Genomic DNA, 16,406 nt, shown 5'->3' on the forward strand with positions numbered 1-16,406 from the left:
CCTCCACCCATCGACCCATCCACCCTCCACCCATCGATCCATCCACCCTCCATCCGTCCATGGATCCATCTCTCCGTGTGCCATCCATCCGCCATCTTTCCATCCATCCGTCATCGGTTTGTCCCCTCTCTCCTTCCCTCTTATATTCACGGATCTATCTATGCCTTTATCTATTTGTTATCCATCTATCGATCCATTACATCTCACCCTTTTCACTGGGCAAATGGACATGTGTTAAAACACACCTTACTTCTCATTAGATCATGAAGTTTGGGGGCAGAGTCCACGTGTCTCTAGAAGCCCTAAGAGGCACAGCGCAGAGCAGGCTCCCTGGAAACCTTCGTTGGATGAATGAACGCATTAGCGAGCAATTGGACTCTTGTATCCAACCCGTTGCTTTGAAAGGATCTGCTGCCCACCTTCCCAGGGGACTGGCGGGTTTGGGTTAAGTCAGCTGTGGCGCCGCGTTTGCTTTGCAAGCGGGTGGTCCCTGCCCATTGCGTGGGTTCTTCTCGTGTGTGACCAAGACCAGGGGCACGCGCAGGTGCTGGACACGCGAGGGGAGGGTGGGAGGATGGGGTGTGCGTGGAGAGGCTGTCAGGGGGCAGGGTGGGCTCAGGGAACAGACCCCAGGTCACGCTCTCCCCAGCCAGCCTTCAGGCTAGGAGATGGGCAGGTGCGGGCAGGGCGGGGGCTGCCTCGGGGGTGAGGGCTGTGAGCTTGCCAGAAGGGCCCTTCACACCAGCCCCCGAGGATCAAGCGACTGGGGGCTCTGGGCCTCGGGGTGTCTGGGACTGGAGTCACCCCCAGCTCGCGGGCTGGCCCAGCAGTGATTGGAGGAGTGGACAGTCTGCCCAGCTTGGGGAGCGGCCGGTGCAGGAATGGCCCAGTGGCCGGTCAGACTCTGGTCTGGTGGTGCTGCCCCATGGCCCACTCGGCCCAGGCAGTGGCCTCCACCATGGGAACTCCTGCGGCTGCCCCGGGGTCCCTGGGGGAACAGTCGCCACACTGGAGATGGTGACAGGTAAAAGACACCTGGCGGGCCGGGGCTCCTCCCAGAGGCTCCAGTCTTCAGCAACTTGGGCTGAGGAGGGAAGGGGCCCCGACGTGGGTGATCCAGGGTGTGGGGTGCCATGTGCTAGGCCTCTATCCATGGCTCCTTGGCCCGCCCGACAGTGTGGGCCCCCCTGGCACGGGCACTGGACGGGCAGGCGGCAGGGTGCATGGTCAGCGAGGCCTCATGGAGTGGGGCTGCCTGCAGGAAGGACCAGGCTTCTGGTTGTGCAGGGCCCTGGGCTCTGCTGGCCTCCCGCCCTCCCGCCGTCCCACCCAGGCTCCTGCAGGTTTGCGGACCAAGTGCAAAGATCTGAGCTCCGCAGAGCCTCTACCCGCCCCCAGGCGGGAGCCCCTGGGGCTGGGCCGAGTCTGATGCTTCTGCTCCGAGAAGTATCTGCAGTAGCTGCCCGGCAGCCGGCAGCCGCAGCAGGTGGCAACAGTCCCTCGGGCTGTCCGTCTGCGGCTGTCAGGCGGCCCTGGGCAAGTGGGCCCGGGCAGACAGGCTGGGCTGAGGCAGTCAGGTCTTGCCTCCAGCTGTGGCCAGGATCCTGGGCTGGGTGGGCCTTTGCGGAGAGCTCTGGGTCAGCCCTGGACAACCAGGAGGGGACTGTAGACGTGGGTGACTTTGGGGCTGACAGGGGCCTGGCGCCGAATGCAGGGGGTTGCTGGCCCCCCCCCCCCGGGATGCGATGCTGGGTTGGCAAGAGGTTCAGGCCCTCGGTGGCTTCCCCCTCTGTCCTCCCAGGACTGGACGGCCTGGGCTGAGAAGGGTCATTCGACAGGCCTGGCCCCCAGGTCCATGAAGTGGGGGTCTCCCTCCTCCCAGGGCCTTTGTAAAGAGAGGTGCACCTTCTCTCTGGGCCCTGCCCCTGGTGGGGGCCCCGCCTTGTTCCCGAAGGGCACGGGCCTGAGCCCACCCAGGCCCTGAGAGTCCCAGGAGAGGCCACCTGCCGCCCTCCAGCCCCCGGGGAAGCACTCTGGGCTTGAGGCTGCCTCTGGGGATGGACAGCTGTTCCCCAGGCACGCGTCCCGTGGGAAACGATGGGGTCCCTGCATCCCCCAAACTGGGCTCTGCCCTGGGAGGGAGCGGAGCTCAGGGGGTCCTGCGGGGGCCTGGGGCGCGGCCTGGCCCTGTCGGTTCCCCACTGGGAGCCTGCGTGGGTGCCTGGTGAGCGGGGGCGCGGGCACAGCCCCTCCCCCACAGCCTGGGCCTCAGTCTTCCGCCCGTGTGAGTGAAGGGCCAGTGTGCGTCCGTGTGTGCGCGTGGGCACACGTGTGAGTGGGCACGTGGTGTGTGTTGGCTCTGCCCCGGGTCCTCAGGCCTGGCCCCGGTTATCATCACGCCGACAGTGGAGACGCGCAGCCGTGAGGTGGCTCTGGGCTGGGGTCCGGGGGAGCCCCCACCTGTGGGAGGCTGGGGGGCTCCTGGGCCCCCTGCGCCCCGCCTGCTCCTGGAAACAGGGGTGACCCTGTTCTGCCTGGCCCCACGCCTCCCCTCAACAGGTCCTCCTCCCCCTCCCTGGCACCTGTTGACCTCTGACCCCTCCCATCCCTCTCCCAGCACCCAGGAAGCCAGTGCCTCCTCCCCGTTGCTCTGGGCCACTGAGTCCAGAAACGGGGCCAGGTCTCCCCCGTGTGGCCACCAGGCTGTACTGCAGGGCAGTCCCCTGATCCAGCCTGCAGCCCTGGTCACCCCCTCCCTAACTGTATGCATACATGTGTGTGCCTAACTGTATGTACACACGTGTGTCTAACTGCATGTACACACGTGTGTATGACAGAGACAGGGAGATTGTCGAACTGGCCCCAAGCCAGCTGGGCTGCAGCAGCAGGACACAGATGGCCCGCCCTGCCCGGCCCAGGCCCCCCCACGTGGGCCAGGTGGGCACGCGCCCCTGCGGCCTATCACCTGGGTGTGAGGATGGACTCCACCCGCCCCAGCCACCACCCTACAGAGGCAGGACACCGCCTCCCGCGACGCCTCCTCCCCCAGGTAGCAGAGGAAGCTGGTCCGGGGGGTCCAAAAGCTGGCTCCCGCCCCCACTCCCTGGCCCTGCGGACCCCGTTTTCTCACCTGTTAAGTGAGGGTGATGACAACGGAGCCCCCAGTGGGCAGTGGTGCCCTCAGACTCCCAGGGCTGGTGCGGGGCGAAAGGCGGGGAGGCAGGCAGCCGCCCGAGGGCCTGCCTTTGCTCAGGTCAGGTCAGGCTCGGCTGGCCTGGCTGGCGGGGCTGTGGGGGTCCCTGGGTGAGAGCTGGTGGCCTCCTGCTCCTTCCTGAGTGTCTGGGGCTGCTTCTGACCTGTGCTGCTGACCCCATCCTGAAAAGCAGCACCTGCAGACCGCCAGTGTAGGGGGTTAGGGGCCCCGGGAAGACTGCAAACCCGCCTCCAGCCCTAGGATCTGAGATCTGGGGACCTGGCCTCCACCATGGTTCAGCCCAACGCCCGTGGCCTTGAGCCCCAGAGGAGCCCAGACATCTCCCTGGAGACCTCCGGGCAGGGCTCCCCTGACACCCAGGCGCCTGCCAGAGCCTCCCGCGCGCGGGGGGCTGCCCGTCTTTCTGCCCAGACACAGCCTCCCCTCTGCGGCCCTGGGTGGTGGGCCAAGAGGGAGGCCACGCCGCAGATGGCCACGAGGGGGCGGCAGCGCACAGGGAACGCCCGGGAAGGCGAGACCATGAGGGCGGCGGCTGATCAGCCAGGCGGAGGATGCTCCGGCGGCAGAGCCTGGGCCCCAGGCCGCCCGACTGCCAGGTGGGCAGCCAGGCCCGCGTGTGAGGTGCTGGGGTCCACGGGACAGGCTCTGGGTGGACTGGGGGACCTGGGAGGGCCTGAGGAGCCCGGCCCAAGGCCCCCACCCAGCACGTGCACACACGTGCCCACATCCTCTCCAGAAACCGCCCACTAGCTCAACCGCAGACCCCAGTGTGCGCGCAGAATCCCCCCAAGGACCAACCACACACTCGCCCCACACAGACACACCCACTGCACACACCCCTCATATACCCACAGACACCCCATACACACCCCCCACAGAGACACACCCACTGCACACACCCCTAATATACTCACACACACCAACTGCACACACCCCTCATATACTCACAGACAGGGAACCCCATACAGACCCCACACAGACACAATAACTGCACACACCCCTCATATACCCACAGACACCCCATACACACCCCACAGAGACACAATAACTGCACACACCCCTCATATACTCACACACACCAACTGCACACACCCCTCATATACTCACAGACACACCCACTGCACACACCTCCTATATGCCCACAGACACCCCATACACACCCCACACAGACCACCCACTGCACACACCCCTAATATACCCACAGACACACCCACTGCACACACCCCTAATATACTCACACACACCAACTGCACAAACCCCTCATATACTCACAGACAGGGAACCCCATACAGACCCCACACAGACACAGTAACTGCACACACCCCTCATATACTCACAGACACACCCACTGCACACACCCCTCATATATCCACAGACACCCTATACACACCCCACAGAGACACAATAACTGCACACACACCTCATATACTCATAGACACACTCACTGTACACACCTCCTATATACCCACAGATACCCCACACACACACCCCACAGAGACCACCCACTGCACACCCCTCTCATACCCATAGACACCCCCTCACACCCCACACAGATACACCCACTGTACACTCCTCATATACCCACAGACACCCCACACACCCCACATAGACACACCCACTGCACACACCCCTCATACACCACAGACACCCTCTGACACACACCCCCCACAGACACATCCACTGTGCACACCCTTCATACCCTCACAGACACCCCCCAAACATACCCCTCTCACTGGTGGGAGAACTTTGTGCCCAGAGGGGCCTCCAAGCTCCTGGAGGCTGTGGCTGTGTCCCCGACCCCAGCCCACCGCTGCTGGAGGGCACTGGTGCTGACGGCCGAGGGTGGGCCCAGGTCCTGCTGGGCCACAGGCCCGAGTGCCCCACGCCCACATCTGCTGTCCCTTCCCCTCCCCTGGGCCTGCTCGGAACCTCTTGCTGTCACTGTCTTTACTCTGGGCAGGAGCACCTGCGTGCATACACACCCCCACACCCACCCACCCCCCAAAACCCTCCTCCCACAACACATGCAGTTCAGGAAGAGTATGGCAGGGTCCAGGATCCCACAGTTCGGTTGCCCAGGGGTAGGAGCATGGGGCTGAGGCCCAGAGGGTCACTGCCCCCTTGTCTTGGACGGTCCTAGGAGGGGGCAGCATTGGGGAGAAGGGCATCCTGGTCGGCCTCTTGTCCCCCCTGGCACTCAGGGCACCAGAGACTCGCTGTGGCCCAGAGCTGGCGACAGCCAGCAGGCCTGGGCTCAGTCCCTGCCCCGAGCCCCCGGCTCCCGGCCGGTGCCATCTGTTCCTGCTGCTCTCCATGCCTGCCTGGGCCTCTCCTGCTCCTGCCATCCCCCAGCGCCCGGCCCCCGCCCGCACTCCGTCCTCTGCGGTGCTCCCACTGCCCTTCCTCCCGCCCGCCCCCCCCCCCCCCCCCGCCTGCGGCTCCTGGTGGAGGAGCAATGTCACCTGCCAGGGTGACACAGACCAGGGCCAGCGGGGGGAGGGCCGGGGAGCGGGGCGGCTCCGAGGTGCCCGCAGGAGGCCGGGACGTGGATCAGAAGGCAGCGTCACACGGCCCGTGCCCGCAGCAGCGGGACGGCCGGGGCTGGGGGTCACTAGGTGCTGTGAGCCGGCTCAGAGCGCCACCCTGTCACCTGCCAACTCCCCGCAGCAGCCCCCAGGGCCCCTGTGGTGGGGCCTCGGTGGCCCTTTCCTGAGTGGCATCAGAGCTGACGGTCCACGCCTGGGAGGGGCCCGTGGGCCTGGGGCCGAGCCCACCCCCGCCTCTCCCTGTACTACAGGCAGACAAACCCTCCCCAGCACCCCCTCACCCTCGGTGGGCAGGGGCTGTGGCTGGCCCCACGAAAGTGAAGAGGAAGTGGGAAAGGGAGCCTCTGCCCACCACCAGCCCCCATGAGCTCCACTTGCCCGGTGTGGGGGGACCACTTGGCAAGACACCCCTCCCCTCATCAGGCAGGGGTGTGTTTGCAGGTGCCTGACCTTCCTTGCTCCTGCAGGCAGGAGTGGGAACTGGAGACAGGCCTCCTGGGCGGGGACCCTCACCCTGCAGGGGCCTTCACCAGGCACAGGCTGGGCGGTTCCTTGCAGGAACACCCCTGCCTGGGGCTCCGGGGCTCTGGCCATTGCCACCTCCTCCGTGCGGTGCAAACGTTCTCCTTGGGTGTGGAATATGGGTGCTGGGATGGCAGGGAGCCCTGGTCTCTGGGTAGGGGGCCGTAGAGAGTGGGATCGGGTCAGCTTGGAGGGGAGGGCCCGTGGGGTGCAGGTGGCATTCTCTCTGAGAGAGCAGACTGCCCTCAGCCAGGACCCTCCACGCTGGGGGTCTATTATGAGCTCCCTGGGCTCACAGTCAACACCAGCATCCGCTGAGCCCTGCGCCTGGGCTCTGGGACAGCCCATTGCCTCCTGCCTTAAAGAATAAGAAGCAGGAAGAGCTGAGGGCCAGCGTGCCCCCTCCCCCAGGGGGGTATAGCACCATCCTGAACAGGGGTGCCTCTCTGCGCCCTGCACATGGGGCGTCCCCGGAGCACCCCAGTCTACCTGGGCCCCTGTGGGCTGTTACGCATTTGTCTGTCTGTATTAGAAGCATCTATTATTTTCTCCTTCATGCATTTCTGTACCTTTTCAGTTTTTCTAATGAACACGGATTATGTTTGTCATCAGGAAACATGAAAAGAGGTATATGTGTAAAAAAGAGGGGATGGGGGAAACCCGGTCCCTCTCTTTGCCCCTGCAGAGGGGCCCAGGGCCCAGCTCTGAGAACCCTGGGGAGCTCGGTGCAGACCCAGGCAGGGCCCTCCTCTCCTCGACCGGCCCTGGTGCTGCTCTGGGCTTTCTCAGCACTCAAGGGGCACCGCCAGCCTGGGGTGGGGGCTGGATTTCCATGTTCCTGCTATGATTCCCTGGAGCGTGTGCGCGGACTCAGCAGGCTAGGCTCCACGTGGCCCTGGTGCCGATCCTGGACTGATAAAGTGAAGATAGCCGCCTGCCCTGACCGTTAATGTGCAGCTGTTTCCGTAGATACTGGGTGAATGTGCGTCATGAGATGGGCGATTTCCAAGCCTTCTTAAACGCAGTTCGGGTGAAATCAGCCCCTCACCTTCCAGGCAGCGGCCGCGAGGGGCATGCTCCTGCGTCCTCTGGGTGGTTTGCGGGCACGCTGGGCCGGTTTGATCATGCAGGCAGGTGGCGGCGGGTGTGGGTCCCGCTCTTGGATGGCGCTGAAGACTCCTCGGGAGAAGATGCTCGAGCTGGCGTGGGGCGCAGGTGGGCAGGGCAGCCGCGAGGGGGCTCAGCCCGGGCTGCTGTTGTTCCACTCTCGTTCACTCACCGTGTAACAGGAGACAGCACGTCAGTATTTAGAAAATCAATAAATGGTCCCGACACTTTTAATGGAAAACGCAATAAATAGAAGCTGAGCCAGGCGGGCTGGACTGACAGCTCTCTGCACCCTGCCCTCCGAGCTCCGGGCTGTGTCCGCCCTGGCGGGGAGTTGAAGCCCTAATCAAATCAGACCTGGTGCCTGGAGGCTGGCAGCCCGCGTCCCTGAATCCAGGGAAGGGCCCATCCTTCCCTCTCTGCCCCCTTCTGTGACCCCAGACAGTGGCCCCTGTGAGGAGAGAAGGGCAGGGAGGGGCTCTGTCACCTGGCCCCTGGGGAGCCAGTCTGGGGCTCTGTAACCAGGAGCCCCCTGCCCTAGGACCCCACTCCACTGTCGGGGGAGCCGGTCTGGGGGGCCCTGCACTCCGGGTGGTTCTTGTGCCTCCAGCAGAGGGAGGCCAGGCTGCCAGGGTCCTGCCTCCCTGACCCCTCACTGGACCCCCAGGGAGGGAGAAGGATCCCACAGCTGCCCAGCTCCTGGGAGTGTGGCCAAGGGAAGGATGGCTCAACCCTCCCACTGACCTCTGGCCATTGCCCTGGGCTTGCTGATCGGATGTGAACCTCCAAATGGGCCAAAGAAAGTGAGCATGAAGTCAGCCCCTCCCCGCAAAAGGGCCCGCTCCGGCGCCTCTCCTTAAGCCCTCTTTCCCCTCTGTATGTTGGAAGAGGGCATCCAGGCACCTCACAGAATCCAGAGCAGGGTTCCGGTGGACAGGTCCTTCCCCCGGGACTGCAGCTGTTGCGGGTGGAAGGACCCTTGGGTGCCTGTGTGTGCACACACGCGCACATGCCTCGGTGTTAATCTCCTTAGCAGCTTATCACAAAGAGCAGGCCCTCCGAAGCCGGCCCCGGGTGTCCCCCCAGCACTGATGTGTGGGCCGATTGTCAGGCCAGCCCACACCCTCCCTTCCTCTGCAGCTCTGAGGCCACCGTGTGTCAGCAGCCCCTCTGGGGACCTGAGCGGCTGGAGTCTCTTTCTTCTCTAGAGTTGGTGACTTCCCGGAGGACCAAGCCGGGTGGAGGTGCTGGGTCCCTGATGATTTGGAGAAATATTGTCAGAGTGGTCCCAGTCTGTGTGGTGCCCACCTCCTCCTGCCCGGAAGCCCCGGGAGGGACGGCTGAGAAGGCCGTTTTGCGGGGCAGCTTATAAAACAAGCACTCCTGGTACAACCGAAGCAGGTCAGCACGCATGTCCACTCTTCCTGATGTTCACAATCACCCGGACATTTTGCTTCTGGGTCCAGGGAGGCCCCTCCTCTGGGCTCTGAGGATGGTGGGAAGAGGCAGGCAGAGGAGAGGGAATGCTCTGAAAAGGCACGGCTGGGCGAGCCTGGGGGGTCGGGGTTGCCATGGCAACCAGATCCTGCTGCTGTGGACGCACTGGGAGCCGCAGGTGGTGCTTGAGGGAGAGAGTGACCAGACGCGCTTTGGCGAAACCACCGAAGGCCCGGAGTCCGAAGGTGGATGGGGGCGGCTGGGCGGAGCCGCGAGGCCTGCAAACTCACTGTGGAGGCGCTGACCCGCCAACGGCACCTCGCGGGTCTCGGCCTCGCCCTGCACACACCACGGCATTCGCCTGTGGCCCCAGAAGCCGGTGGGCATGTGGGGAAGGAGGCCAGCCCCCAGGCCGGGCTCTCAGAACACCAGGAGCGGGGCTGGGCCGACTGGGTGGGAGGCGGAGCCCCGAACGCCGGGACCTCATCTGGGCGACAGGGGGCCGTGTGGCGGGGGCACGGTTCTGTCCTCGTAGGTCCCCTTCCGGGCACAGGGGAAGAGCACGTGCAGGGGTGAGCACACAGACCGCCCATGGCCTGGAGGGCCAGGGCCAGGCTTGGGGTCTCCAGACCCCGGGAGACCAGAAGGCCAGGCACCCATGGAGCTGAAGCCACATGGACAGGACTTCCTCCCAGAGGGGATCGGTCGGCATCGCTGCCCCCAACCAGCACCCCAAAATGAGGTCCTGTGCGCCCCAGGCCACCTTGCCACTCTCTCCATGCCCACCCCAGCCCCGCCCCAGCTCCGTCCCTGAGCCCCTGCTTCCCAGGGCAATTGGCGGGTGGACCCAGTTTCTGCAGCTTGTTTTGGATGGGCTCTGACGTCCTCAGGGAAGCAGAAATGACTCGACCCAAATCCAGGCCTACCACACGAGCCCCGAGACAGTCTGAGGGCTTCTCACGTTATTACCAAGGTGGGGGATGGCTGCCTCCCTCCTCCTCCAGCAAGTGGGGCCCTGCCCCTCCCTCTTCAGGGTGCCTGATGTATCTCAACACGTATCACTCTGCCTCTTGTGACCCCTGACCCTTCTGATGATCAAGACATCAGCGTCCTCCCAGGAGGTCACGGCCCCGTACCCCCCGCCCCAACCCCAGACCAGCAGGTCCTACCTGTGGTTTGCAAAAGAAAAGCAGCCGAGCCTTGACTTGTTCTTGTCCGAATGCAAGGCGGCACGAGTCTGTGAAATTGGGGGCCTCCCGTGTGGCTGCCCAAGGGGCTGTGGCTCCCTCTCGAGGGGTCTCTGCCCCATTTGGGGTGGGGTTCCCAGGTAAGACCCAGACTGCAAAGACCGTGAAGGGAAAGGTTGACCCCTCACATCAAAGCCAAACCCTCCTGGTGAAAAGAGGCTCCATTAACCAAGTGATAAGCAGACAGGTCCCATCACTCCATGGCAAATAGACGGGGAAACAATGGAAACGACAGATTTTATTTTCTCGGGCTCCAATATCACTGCAGATGGTGACTGCAGCCATGGAATTATAAAATGCTTCCTTCTTGGAAGAAAAGCTATGATCAAACTACACAGCATATTAAAAATCAGAGATATTACTTCGCCGACAACGGTCGTTGAGTCAAAGCTATGGGTTTTCCAGTAGTCATGTTGGAATGTTCAGTTCAGTTCACTTCAGTCACTCACTCATGTCCGACTCTGCGACCCCATGGACTGCAGCACACCAGGCTTCCCTGTCCATCACCAGCTCGTGGAACTTCCTAAAACTCATGTCCATTGAGTCAGTGATGCCATCCAACCATCTCATCCTCTGTTGTCCCCTCTCCTCCTGCCCTCAATCCTTCCCAGCATCAGGGTCTTTTCCAAAGAGTCAGTTCTTCGCATCAGGTGGCCAAAGTATTGGAGCTTCAGCTTCAGCATCAGTCCTTCCAATGAGCGCCCTGGACTGATTTCCTTTAGGATGGACTGGTTGGATCTCCTTGCAGTCCAAGGGGCTCTCAAGAGTCTTCTCCAACACCACAGTTCAAAAGCACCAAGTCTTCGGCGCTCAGTGTCTTTATCTTCCCTGGAGGCTCAGACGGTAGAGCGTCTGCCTACAATGTGGGAGATTCGGGTTCAATCCCTGGGTTGGGAAGATCTCCTGGAGAAGGAAATGGCAACCCACTCCAGTATTCCTCCCTGGAAAATCGCATGGATGGAGGAGCTTTGTAGGCTACAATCCATGGGGCTGTAAAGAGTCAGACACGGCTGAGCTACTTCACTTTCACTATCAGTTTCTTTATAGTCCAACTCTCACATCCATACATGACCACTGGAAAAACCATAGCTTTGACTAGATGGATTTTTGTCGGCAAAATAATGTCTCTGCTTTTCAATATGCTGTCTAGGTTCGTCATAGTTTTTCTTCTAAGGAGCAAGCGTCTTTTAATTTCGTGGCTGCAGTCACCATCTGCAGTGATTTTCTAGCCCAAAAAACGAAGTCTCTCACTGTTTCCATTGTTTCCCCATCTCTTTGCCATGAAGTGATGGGACCAGATGCCATGATATTCGTTTTCTGAATGTTGAGCTGTAAACCAACTTTTCCACTCTCCTCTTTCACTTTCATCAAGAGGCTCTTTAGTTCTTCCTCACTTTCTGCCATAAGGGTGGTGTCATCTGCATATCTGAGGTTATTGATATTTCTCCCAGCAATCTTGATTCCAGCTTGTGCTTCATCCAGCCCAGCGTTTCTCATGATGTACTCTGCATATAAGTTAAATAAGCAGGGTGACAATATACAACCCTGACGTACTCCTTTTCCTATTTGGAACCAGTCTGTTGTTCCATGTCCAGTTGTAACTGTTGCTTCCTGACCTGCATACAGATTTCTCAGGAGGCAGGTCGGGTGGTCTGGTATTCCTATCTGTTTCAGAATTTTCTACACTTTGATGTGATCCACACAGTCAAAGGCTTTGGTGCAGTCAATAAAGCAGAAGTAGGTGTTTTTCTGGAACTCTTTTGCTTTTTTGATGATCCATTGGATGTAGGCAATTTGATCTCTGGTTCCTCTGCCTTTTCTAAAAACCAGCTTGAACATCTGGAAGTTGTCGGTTCACATACTGTTGAAGCCTGACTTGGATAATTTTGAGCATCACTTTGCTAGCCTGTGAGATGAGTGCAATTGTGCGGTAATTACATTCTTTGGCATTGCCTTTCTTTAGGACTGGAATGAAACTGACCTTTTCCAGTCCTGTGGCCATTGCTGGGTTTTCCAAATTCGCTGGCATATTGAGTGCAGCACTTTAACAGCATCATCTTTTAGGATTTGAAATAGCTCAACTGGAATTCCAATATCTCCACTAACTTTGTTCATAGTGATGCTTCCTAAGGCCCACTTGACTTCGCATTCCAGGATGTCTGGCTCTAGGTGAGTGACCATCGTGATTATCTGGGTGGTGAAGATCTTTTTGTACAGTCCTTCTGTGTATTCTCGCCACCTCTTCTTCGTGCCTTCTGCTTCTGTCAGGTCTGTACCATTTCTGATCTCTATTGAGCCCATCTTTGCATGAAGTGTTCCCTTTGGTGTTTCCTTCGGTATTTCCTTGAAGAGATCTCTAGTCTTCCCCATTCTGTTGTTTTCCTCTATTTTTTTTTGCATTAATCACTGCACACACACGTGTCTATGTGCCTGTGAGCACATGTGCGTGTGGGCATGTGTACTTGTCTGTATTTGAAAGAGAGTCTGCTGTCTGTATAGTTCAAATTAAAAAATGACGACACAGATGTGGGCAAATGGGAGCCTTGTGCACAGCTGGTAGGAATGTACAGTGACGCAGCTGCCGTGGACAGCGGGATGGAAGGTCCTCAGAATGTTAGACGTGGAATCCCCACGGGACCCAGCAATGCTGCTCCCGGGGCCTGCTCTCGAAATAAGTGCAGAGTCTCAAGCAGATACGCGCACACCTGTGCGCACAGCGGCTTCATTCACAACAGCCTAGGGTGGAAGCAGCCCGGGGCCCTCTGCGGGAGACGGACGCACCGAGCGTGGCCCACCCGCGTGATGGACACTGTGTCTGTGTCAGGAGGTTGGTCGTGCCCGACTCTCTGCAGCCTCATGGACTGCAGCACGCCAGGCTCCTCTGTCCACGAAATTCTCCAAGCAAGAACACTGGAGTGGGTTGCCATGCCCTTCTCCAGGGGACCTTCTCAAACCAAGGATTGAACCCGGTCTCTTGCATCACAGGCATATTCTCTACCATCTGAGCCGCCAGGGAAGTCCAATGGAACATTCAGTTCAGTTCAGTTCAGTCGCTCAGTCATGTCTGACTCTTTGTGACCCCATGAACTGCAGCACGCCAGGCCTCCCAGTCCATTACCAAATCCCAGAGTTCACCCAAACTCACGTCCACTGAGTCGGTGATGCCATCCAACCATCCCATCCTCTGTCGTCCCCTTCTCCTCCTGCCCTCAATCTTTCCCAGCATCAGGGTCTTTTCAAATGAGTCAGTTCTTCACATCAGGTGGCCAAAGTACTGGAGTTTCAGCTTCAACATCAGTCCTTCCAATGAACACCCAGGACTGATCTCCTTTAGGATGGACTGGTTGGATCTCCTTGTAGTCCAAGGGACTCTCAAGAGTCTTCTCCAACACCACAGTTCAAAAGCATCAATTCTTTGGCACTCAGCTTTCTTTACAGTCTAACTCTCACATCCATACATGACCATAGGAAAAACCATAGCCTTGACTAGATGGACCTTTGTTGGCAAAGTAATGTCTCTGCTTTTTAATATGCTGTCTAGGTTGGTCATAACTTTCCTTCCAAGGAGTAAGCATCTTTTAATTTCATGGCTGCAGTCACCATTTGCAGTGATTTGGGAGCCCAGAAAAATAAAGTCAGCCACTGTTGCCACTGTTTGCCCATCTATTTGCCATGAAGTGATGGGACCAGATGCCATGACCTTAGTTTTCTGAATGCTGAGCTTTAAGCCAACTTTTTCACTCTCCTCTTTCACTTTCATCAACAGGCTCTTTAGTTCCTCTTCACTTCCTGCCATAAGGGTGGTGTCATCTGCATATCTGAGGTTATTGATATTTTCCCAGGCAATCTTGATTCCAGCTTGTGCTTCTTCCAGCCCAGCGTTTCTCATGATGTACTCTGCATAGAAGTTAAATAAGTAGGGTGACAATATACAGCCTTGATGTACTCCTTTTCCTATTTGTAACCAGTCTGTTGTTCCATGTCCAGTTCTCACTGTTGCTTCCTGACCTGCATACAGATTTCTCAGGAGGCAGGTCAGGTAGTCTGGTATTCCCACCTCGTGGAACATTACTCAGCCTTAAAAAGAAGAGGAATATTGACTCCAGCTGCAACACGGTGAAGCTTGTGGGCGTCATGTTCACTGAAAGAGGCCAGACACAGAAGGACCCCTCCTGCCTGCTTCCTCTTCTGAGAGGTCGCTGGAGGAATCACATCCCTGGAGACAGGACTTAGGTGTGGGGACCTGGGGTCGGGCAGGGGTGGAGAGTGAGGGTTCAGGGCGGACGTGTGGACGTTGGGAGGAGGAGTGATTTCCAGAAGTGGCTGCGGCGACCGTGTATCACAGCAAATGCACTTGGTGTCCCTGAGCTGCGCGCTGAAAATGGTTGAGACGGTAATTCTTGTTTTATGTGTATTTCACTGCAATTTTCATAAATAAATGATTACTTTACAAGCACAGTAATATAAAGGGCCTTTGGGATAGCAGCTGGGGGAGTGTGGGAGGTGGGGCTGGGGCGCACCCCCGGGACAGCAGGAGGTGTTGAGACAGCGTTGGGAAGCCTGGTACAGGAATGGAGGCTGGGGGTTCGCTGGCCCACAGGCCCCTGGCTGGTGGGGGGCTCCAGCCCCTCTACTTTGCCACCTGGGGCCTGATTGAGCCCCTCACCCCCAAAATCTGTCTCTTCGTTTAACAGAAGCGAGGGCCCCGCGGTGCAGGTGCTGTGGAGACAAGGGGCCTGGGGACACCAGGACCACCCTCCAAGGGAAAGACCCAGACTTATGACAATTAGTCTCAGTCACGGCCGCACAAGTGCTGCGGTGGGCCGGGGTCCAGGAGCATCCCCTCGCCTGGGGAAGCAGGAGGGGTCCCGCAGCTGTGCCAGGAGCTCCCCAATCCTGCCCCTGCAGCCCAGTCCCCTCTCCAGGAACCCCCAAGGGCCACCGTACACAGCGCCCCCCGTCGCCTTGTGGTGGTCCAAGGCAGGGGTCCGGCCTCCCCTGGGGTCAGCTGAGGAGAGGTTTGTGCCCAGGGGCTGGGTCCAGCCCTGGAGCCGCCGAGGGGGCAGGAGGGCAGGGGCCACTATGAGCGGTCACAGGGGCTGCTGGGGATGGTGGTCTGCACCCCGAGCCCTGCCCCACTCCCGGCCTGGCTGGGCTGGGAAGGGGCTCACCCAACTCTTCTGGGGGCTCAGTGTGGCCTCCCCCCAGCCTGTTTCCTGAGGCTCCTCATGGCCCTCCCGCCCTTGGGGAGCAGCCAGGCAGTCAGAAGAACCCAGAGGAACCCCCACCCCCTCATCAGGGCTTTCTGAGGCCCAGAAATCGGTGGAACTCTCAAGAATTTGGAAATCTCCCCCAGAAACCTTGGGGGAGGGGACGTGACCCTGACATGCCACCCCTCTCCGCCATCCTCTGGCGCCCACCCCAGGGGGCTGGCCCCTGGCTGCTGTCTCCCTGGAGCGTGGGGGGTTCCCTCTGTCCCACTTTCCCCCGGCCACGCTGGGTGTGGGCCAGGGACACGAGTGCCCCCTGCTCCCCACTCAGGACTTGGCCTGGGGGCTGGAGGCCCCGGAAGTTTCACACACGCCTTGTCAGGACCCTCCACGGGCCTCTCCCAGCAGCCACGAGACCCCTGACGGAAAGGGTCCTGGTGCAAAGGCAGGTGGGCATGGGAGTGGGCAGAGGTCCTGGATGGAGGAGAGTGTGGCCTGTCCGCCCTGCTGGCCTCCCCTGGCAGAGGGACAGGCAGGGATGGGGTGGCAGCCTCGGCTTTTGGGGGCTCTGCGAGACCCACCCTGGTGCGGAGTCCCAGGCCCAGGGCGACATCCCCGAGCACACGGGCTTCGCCCCTATCCACCCACGCTGCAGGGGGAGCTGGAGCTGCCTGGACACGTTTATTTTATAAAACACAAGCTTAAATCCAGATGAGCCAGCTCAGTCTCTGCCGAGCTCACCGTGGGCCACAGAGGCATCACAGAGAAGTAAGAGCAAATAAGCCCTGTCTAAATATCACAGCCAGCCAGGTCAGCGGCACGCGCGCGGCCTGGAAATGTCAGTCGGCGGCGGGGGCTCCTCTGAGCCGGGATTAGCCTGAGGCAACTGGGGGGGGATTTCAGGTGGGGCCCCCTCCCACCCAAGACCCCGGCCAGAATCCGGGCAGAGGCGCAGAGGGTCACGGCCGCCCGGCCCCTGCTTCCAGCCCCTTGGGTCCCCGGAGAGAATGTGCACTGCAGGGCGCAGGCCTTGGCCCGAGTGGGGACACACACAGGCCCAGACTGAGAGCTCGGGGTCGGGGGTGGTGTGCAGTCCCAGGGAGAGGCCTGTCCGTCCGAGACA

This window comes from Oryx dammah, unplaced genomic scaffold, assembly GCF_014754425.2.
Source record: "Oryx dammah isolate SB20612 unplaced genomic scaffold, SCBI_Odam_1.1 HiC_scaffold_15, whole genome shotgun sequence".
NCBI lineage: Eukaryota > Metazoa > Chordata > Mammalia > Artiodactyla > Bovidae > Oryx > Oryx dammah.